This window comes from Silene latifolia, chromosome 4 (genome assembly GCF_048544455.1).
Source record: "Silene latifolia isolate original U9 population chromosome 4, ASM4854445v1, whole genome shotgun sequence".
Classification (NCBI taxonomy): Eukaryota; Viridiplantae; Streptophyta; class Magnoliopsida; order Caryophyllales; family Caryophyllaceae; genus Silene; species Silene latifolia.
This window is the reverse complement of record NC_133529.1, coordinates 14543713-14551819: the sequence shown is the minus strand read 5'-3', so window position 1 is coordinate 14551819 and position 8107 is coordinate 14543713. Positions and strand designations below refer to the sequence as shown.

The window sequence follows — 8107 nt, the reverse complement described above, 5'->3', positions numbered from 1 at the left end:
AAGTTCATTTAAAAAAAAAAAGACCGTGTGTATGATAATTTCTGGAAAAAGGAAGACAAGCTCTTGTAGAAAAAGACAAAGGATTTGGGAAATTTCAATTGTAATTAAAAAATCAATTTTTTTCTCATAATCGGATCAGATATCGGATAATCGGGTATCCGATCCGATATTTTCGGATACTTAAAGTCGGATATCCGAAAATTTCGGATCGGATATCGGATAGTGAAAATATGAATTTTCGGATCGGATATCCGATCCGAAAATCCAATTCGGATCGGATATCTGATCCATGCTCTGCCCTAGTGTAGATGTGACTAAATTGATGTTCCATTGTGCACAGAAGTTAGCTGTTCTTTTTCCCACAAATTGTGTACCATTATCACAGACTATTTCTGAAGGTATTCCATATCTACATATGATATTCCTTTTGATAAATGATATGACATCCTTTTCTTTGACTTGCCTGTATGAGTCTGCCTCTATCCATTTGGAAAAGTAGTCGATCATTGCTAGCATGAAGACTTTTTGTCCGGTGCGCTCGAGGTAGCTTCCCTACTATGTCCATGCCCCATTTCATGAATGGCCGGGGCTGAGATGGAATGTAGTAGCTCGATGGTTGATGGATATAAGGGGAATGGATTTGACAGCCTCACATTTTGAGCTATATGCTATGCAATCGGCTCTCGGGGTTGGCCGAGTAGCTGTCTGAGAATTTTGCTTGCACGGCTCCTTCCACCTTTATGATTTCCGCAGTATCCATTATGTATGTCTTCTATGACCTGCCTGGCTTCATTTGGTTCCAGAACAACGTAAGTAAGGTCCAGTCTGAGACTTTTTAAACAAGGTGTTATTTATAATGGTATAAGTGGATGCTTTGATTTTCGGGCCCTTGCTTCGTTTTTATTTGTAGGGAGTATCCCTGCTGGGAACCAATCATAGTAAGGTTTAGTCCAGGAAGTTGTATCTTCCCGGATAGGGCAAATTTGTTCGAGCCTTTCTATGGTTGGTTCCAGTGTGGACGATGGGTATCTTGTCAAACACAAAGCAGGGTGAAGTTTGATCCCAGGTTGGCTAGGGCATCCGCCTGGGTATTTAAGTCCCTTGGTATTTGGTCAATGTCAAAGTTTTTGAAATTTTTGCAAAGGTTTTTGACATATTCCAAATAGAGTATCATCTTTGAATCTTTTTCAAAGATATATTCCTTTGATTTGATTGGAAATTAAGAGAGAGTCAGTTTTTACCTTGAGATTTGCTACACCGAGTTCTATACATACCTTTAATCCAAAGAATCGTGGCTTCATATTCACCTCATTATTCGTGGCTTTGAATTCACAATTAATAGCTCAGTGCAATCAGTCTCCCCGTGGTGATTTTAGGACTAATCCTAAGCCAGTGCCTTTCATATTTGTTGCCCCATCTACATGGAGAGTCCATTCCCGGTCTCTGTTTTTTGGGTGTCAAGAAGATTGACCTCTATTATGAGGTCCGGTTCTAGGGTAGGACCGAATTCACCCACGAAGTCTCGCTAGTGCCCGAGATTTAATTGCCGTCCTGGGTTCAAAGGTTATATCATAGGTGCTGATTTGTACTGACCATTTTGCCATTCTGCCTGACAACTCAGGCTTTCTCAGGACAGATTTGATAGGCAAGTTGGTTCTTACAATGATTGGGTGACTTTCAAAATAAGGTCGAAGTTTAGTGCAGGACATTACTAAAGCAAGTACATATTTTTCAAGTAAGCCATACCTGGTTTCTGCGTCTAGGAGACTTTTACTTACATAGTAGACTGGATGCTGTTGGCCATCAATTTCTTTGGTCGACTCCACTTATCGCTTGTTTCGTGATGATAGGTAGACCGTCAGGGGTTCTCCTTTGTCTGGTTTGGCAAGTAGCGGAGGTGTAGTCAGGTATGTTTTGAGCTCCTGGAAGGCTGATTCGTGTTCAGGCAACCATTTGAATGCTTTGTTTTTCCTGAGTAGGTCATAGAATGCCTTGCACCTTACTGATGATCTGGAAATGAATCTATTCAGGGCTGCAACTCGTCCTGTCAGTTTTTGAATGTCTTTGACTGACTTGGGGGATTCCAGTTCTAGTATGGCTCTTATTTGTTCTGGGCTGGCTTCTATTCCTCTTTTGGTCACCATGTACCCCAGGAATTTTCCTGAGGATACTCCAAAATGGCATTTGGATGGGTTCAGTTTCATATTGAAATCTTCTAGGATCTTAAAGGCTGTTTCCAAGTCCCTGACATGATCTTCAGCTTTCTTTGATTTAACTACCATGTCATTAATATAGACTTCCATGGTGTCCCCTATTTGATCCTTAAACATTGTATTGACCAGGCGTTGGTATGTTGCCCCGCATTCTTCGTGCCAAAGGGCATTCTTTGTGCAAGATATACCCCTTTCCGTGATAAATGCAAGATGTTCCCGATCGATGGGTGCATCTTGATTTGATTGAATCCACTTGAGGCATCCATGAATGTCGAGTTCATGTCCTCGCCGTAGCATCCACCATTGCGTCTATGTGTGGGAATGGAAATGGGTCTTTTGGGCAGGCTTTATTGAGGTCTGTGTAATCTACACAAACTCTCCACTTGCCATTCTTCTTTTGTACCACCACTACGTTGGCTAGCCAGCTAGGGTACATGACTTCTCTTATCATCCCCATGTCCAATAATTTTTCTACTTCTTCATTAATGATAGCATGTCTTTCAAATGGCAAACTTTCTTCTTTTCTCACCGGATGGCTTATAAGACTCATCAACATTTAGTTTATGTGTAATAATATTGGCATCTATTCCTAAAATCATATCAAAATGTGACCAGGCAAAACATGAAGATTTACTTTTAAGAAAATTTACTAATTCGCCTGATATTATCGGGGACATCGATCCTACCAAGACATGCCTGTCAGGGTACTCAGGGTCTAAAATTACTTGATCGGTTTCCATTTTGGTTTCGCCACATGAGTTGTCCCGACAGTGGTAATCGTAATTGCTAGGCGAGGGACTTACCCGCCTTGAAGGCTTCATGACTCAAGTATAACATTCCTGGGCAGATTTTTGTTCACCTTTTATGGTTGCTACTCCCCATTCTGTTGGTATTTTGATGCATTGGTGATAGGTGGAGGGTATGGCCCTTACGTTGTGGATCCATGGTCTTCCCAATATGGCATTATAGGATGACAGCAGTCCAGACTCGAATCTTTCATATGAAGATACTCCTTCCACATATGTGGGCAGGTGTATTTCTCCCAGTGTGTTTCTTGTTTCTCCACTGAATCCTACTAGGACATTAGATTTCTTTATGATTTGGCTTTCATCAATCTTCATTGCTTTAAGGACATCAAGCATGATCGGGTTTATCGAATCGCCTCCATCTATCGTGATTCTCATGACACGTGCAGTCCCTATTTGCATGGTGATCACCAGGTTGTCATGGTGGAGGTCCGGAATGCCCCGCATATCGTGTCGTCAAAAGTAATTTGAGGTAAATTGGTAGGTTTAAAAGGAGATTTTATTTTTGACTCCCTGGCAATTTTCTTAGCGGCTGAGCTAGTCAGGCCACAAATTTCTGATCCTCCATTGATGAATTTGACTTCATAAATGGGTGGTGCAGGGGGTAGGTCAAGTTGTTGCCTTTCTGTGTTTTTTCTTGTTCCATCTTCTTCCCTGTTCTTTGTTTGCATCAAGTCTTTCAGGTATCCTTTCTTTAGCAGGTAAGCCACTTGTCTCCGTAATCCCAGGCATTCCTCTGTTGTGTGTCCTATGTCCATGTGAAATTCGCACCATCTGGTGGTGTCCTTCCTTGAGTTGGGGTTGTCTGACTTCTTTGGCCACTTGACAATGTCTCCCATATGGTCAAGTCTTTTGATCGATCTGCAATGTCAACAGAGAAGTTATATTCCCCGGACAGGAGGATAAGTATAGGAGTTACCTCGTTGTTCATGTGTATAGGTGACTTCGATCTGTCAGGTCTTGTGTAGGGAGATGGCCCGAACAGCTTCCTTTGTGGTTAAAGCTTTTTCTCGTTGGTTTTGTCATATCCTGAGTTGTTGTCGCATTATCTCGCCTTGTAGCCTTTGTCTTCTTCCAGACTGATATAGCCTATGGCTAATGCTTGGACATCTTCAAAGGTATGACGACAGGCTTCATGGTCATTGCATCGTAGAAGTCACCGTCCCGGGGGTAGCCCTTGCCCGAAAGCTTCAACGGCTGTTCCAACATCACATCTGGGGATTGAAACTTTTTCTTTGTTGAATCTTGTCATGTAGGATCCGATGGATTCTCCAGGCTTTTGTTTAACCTTGTACAGTGTCACCGGATCTCTTTTCTAGTTCCTGCTGCCGGCAAACCGATGATTGAAAGAATTGACCAGTCAAAAAGGACTTGATGCTTCCATTTGGCGGTTTTATGTACCATTGCAAGGCAGTCCGTTCGAGTTGTTCCAAATCCCTTACACATGCAGACTTGACGTAGTTCACTGGGAATTGATGCTTGCCAAAGATCCTTTGCTTGTAATAGGCAACATGGTTTTGTGGATCCGTGGTTCCATCATAGATTCTCATTGAGGGAATCACAAATTTCTTTGGCGAGTCTATTTTTGCTATTTCATCCACAAAGGGTGAATCAAAGATAGCTCTCTGGATTTGCTTCTTCAATTGGGGTAGGAACTCTTGGGATCTTTTCAAATCTCTCGTGAAGTTTTTGGATTTCCTGGAGCATAGCCATCATAATGGCCGTGTTAGTCTCTTCGACGAGGTTTCTTGATTTTGGAGTTCTCCGAACTGTTCCTTCTCCTGCTTTGGATTTTGATGGAGTTGGAGTGCCAATATTGGAGAAGTCAATGTTCCTTATGATGGAGGAGAATGGTGTGCCAGTGGACTTTCAACTTTGATCCTGAAGCTTTTTCTCCCAAATGTATCTTTAGACGGATTCTCGATTCTTTCAATTTTGGCACTTCGCTTCACTGATCATTTTTTGTTTCATTGTTCCATCTCCAACAATCGTTGTTTGGCAGCAATGACTAATTGTTGCTCAACGCTATCTCCTGCCATTTTTTCTTAGTTTTTGTGGTATTTGGTGGTGGGCTTTTGATTATTTTTGAGTTAGATGCCCCACGGTGGCGCCAATTGTTTTGGCGGGCTTTTTACGATCTAGAGCGTCCCCGCCGGGATTTATATGTAGGGTGATCTAACTCAAACAACTCGCCTGATTGGTATAATTAGGTGTAAAACGAACTAATAAACAATGACACAAAGATATTTGTACGTGGAAAAACCCTGGGAATAAGGGAAAAAACCACGGGCACCAAGCCAGGAGTGATTGTTACTATAATTTTAGATAGCCTGACAGAGTATTGTTATATCAGGCGTGACAGGCGAATATATAGCTTAAGAACACAAAGAATATATGTCAAAAGTGAGTGTATATCTGATGATCCTTCTTATCTTCTCTTCTTTTCTATTTATAGGTGATTTCTTCCTTCCTCTTAGGCCGTTTAGGTTTTCCTGGTAAATAGGGAATGTGCCCTATTTACCCGGAGGTGGTTGCTTCTCTCTTAGCCGTTGTTTTGACTGCTTCCTTTATCATAGCTTTAAATTGGTCTTCCTTTTTTGTAGGGAACATATATCAATCGCCCATTTGTCGCTCGCGGTGGCCTGGTGCTTCTCCTTTTAGGCCGCCGGTTATCTTTCGCCTGTCTTTTATCAACTCCTGCTTGGTGCCTGTCCGTGTTGAAGTAATGCCTGATTTCAGATATCTTTTGTCTGGAAGTTGTCCTTGGCTGTTGCCTGGCCTATATCAGGTCAGGCAGGATAATTTAGGGCCCAACACTATGTATAGTTGAGACAATTTCATCATAAGTTTGTTCACCCTATATCAGTAAAATGTTTATCGGTTTGTCCGTCATAATTCGTTTGAGGACTGATTGGGAGCTTCGTGTTTTTCTAAAACTCGACCCGAGAGATTGAGTTTATGGTTTCATGATCATACAAATTCAGTTCACGATCATCCAAATACCGCTCGACAGAACAAAAATATTGAACACAGCGACATTTGATCACAATCTTACAACTCTGACCGACCCAATCACAAATTATTTAAGATCAACTGTTGAGGAGGGAAATTTCCTGGACTGTTCGCATATCCCATGAGAAATTTATTTACAGGTACCGTATAGTATAAGATTAGACTGGAATTGGAGAGGTGCGCCAGGCCCAAGCAATAGTGCAACGCATGGGCGACGCTTGAAGGTCCAGGCAGCAAGCTACCTTGATGGACCTCCCCTCTTAAAAAATAAATTTAATATCGTGTGAACCAATGGTCCACATATCAGATATTAAACTGATAAGAACAGATACTACACTTGATCTTAGCCAAAAGGCCGAGAAAGGTATAATTTGTTCAATGGCCCGTCTCCGTTTTTATATTGTGTTATGCTCTTTTCTTTTGCTCACCGAGCGATGTGGGATGGTTTTGCTTTTATTTTGACGATACAGGCATACAGCCTTGCAGGGGTATTGCATTGCTTCCTATCATAAAATTCTTTCACCTCGTGTAGTCAAGGCCCAAGGGATTGCCAAAAGGGAAAATTTACATTTTTTCTCTTACACAAGTCTCCACATTAAAATCACTTGAGGTAGTTGAAGGTGGAAAAATGGCTTCCTCTAACCCGCCAAAGGTAGAGAAATTGTACTTGTGAAAATTTCCTTGAGTCGTATGTTTCACCATCATTATAAATTAATATTTTAGAGACGGTTTCATCACTATTTTCTGGAAATAGGACTAAAGTTCTTTCACTTTTGTCTCTTGAGAGTTGAGACAATCAATAATTAGAACTTGGGCATTCGCTATCTTACAAAGAGTATTAACACTATGAAGTGGGTAATAATACTTGCACAAATTCTCATTATAGACGGAGATATCCGTCTATAGTAAGAGACAGGTCGGATCCCCTCTCACAAAGAGGCAAGTGGGAGGGCAAGTGGAAAACCAAATGGATTACCATTTGGCCTCCCACTTGCCTCTTTGTGAGAGGGGATCCGACCTGTCTCTTACTATAGACGGATATCCCCGTCTATAATGAGACTTGCTGTAATACTTGGCTGTCAATATCTTTTCATTGTTTTCAGTTTTGATGGTGCAAAATATTCACAGTATTTTAGCAAATCGTTTACGTTACTCATTTCGACAATCGACACTAATTTGAATATAAATCATCTGTAAACAAGCTACAGATAATCTGAACACCTTTTTCATTATAGCTCATCAGTAAACAAAATTATACGAAAGTAACTGACTATTATCAATTGGTTATACCTCTTTAATTTTTTCTATACAAGAAAATGTAAGGCATTCATATTTTTATACGAAAGCTCCACTAAAAGGAATGGAAGTTAACCTTCTGCTGTAGTAACCAACCCAGCTGGCGAAGGTTCCTATATCCATTGAAACATCAAAAAATGAAAATGTGTAAATATAAAAGAAAAAAACACGCTCGGTGGGACTCGAACCCACAATCCTTTGATTAGAAGTCAAATGCCTTATCCATTAGGCCACGAGCGCTTTTTGTTATTAACACCATAAAACGTTTTCTTTTACCTGAACACAAGTGGTTTCCGACAATTTTATGCACTTTGATTAATGGCCAATGTTCTATGGCCTATTGGCCTGTGGGAGTTTAGACCATACGAAACTTGGGCTTGTAGTCCAATTACTACGCTCATGTTATTTTGTACTCGGTCCGAATCCCGATCAATTATTTACATTTTACTATGTCGGTTATTTACTCACTTATTTAGATATTCTCATTTTATTTCAACTTTTTAAGTGTGTAAAAGTTATTTTCATATTCCCAATTATAACTACCTATAACAAAAAAAAAAAAAATTGCAAGGAAATGGGGATTTTGTTTGGTGATGAGAAATCCACAACCGCTAATTTCAATGTGCACAAAGTTTTTTTTTTTTTAGTGATGAGGGGTTTAATCCCCGAGTACATGTAATACCCTGCAAATCACGTGTGCTAGGTAAGATATCAATTATGATGACAGGTTACCGCATTACTCGAGTTAAACTCAAGACCTCTCAATTCGTTGTCAATTAC

At 40.6% G+C, this 8107-nt stretch overlaps 2 non-coding genes across 2 annotated transcripts; both read right to left on the bottom strand.

Annotated features, from left to right (window-relative positions):
• Nucleotides 1–6203: 6203 nt before the first annotated feature.
• On the bottom strand, nt 6204–6399 carry LOC141654252 (U2 spliceosomal RNA). The gene has a single exon (XR_012547814.1). It is a non-coding gene; the product is annotated as a U2 spliceosomal RNA (small nuclear RNA).
• Nucleotides 6400–7494: 1095 nt separating this feature from the next.
• Nucleotides 7495–7567, bottom strand: TRNAR-UCU (transfer RNA arginine (anticodon UCU)). Its single transcript has one exon. It is a non-coding gene; the product is annotated as a tRNA-Arg (tRNA).
• Between the last annotated feature and the right edge of the window lie 540 nt (nt 7568–8107).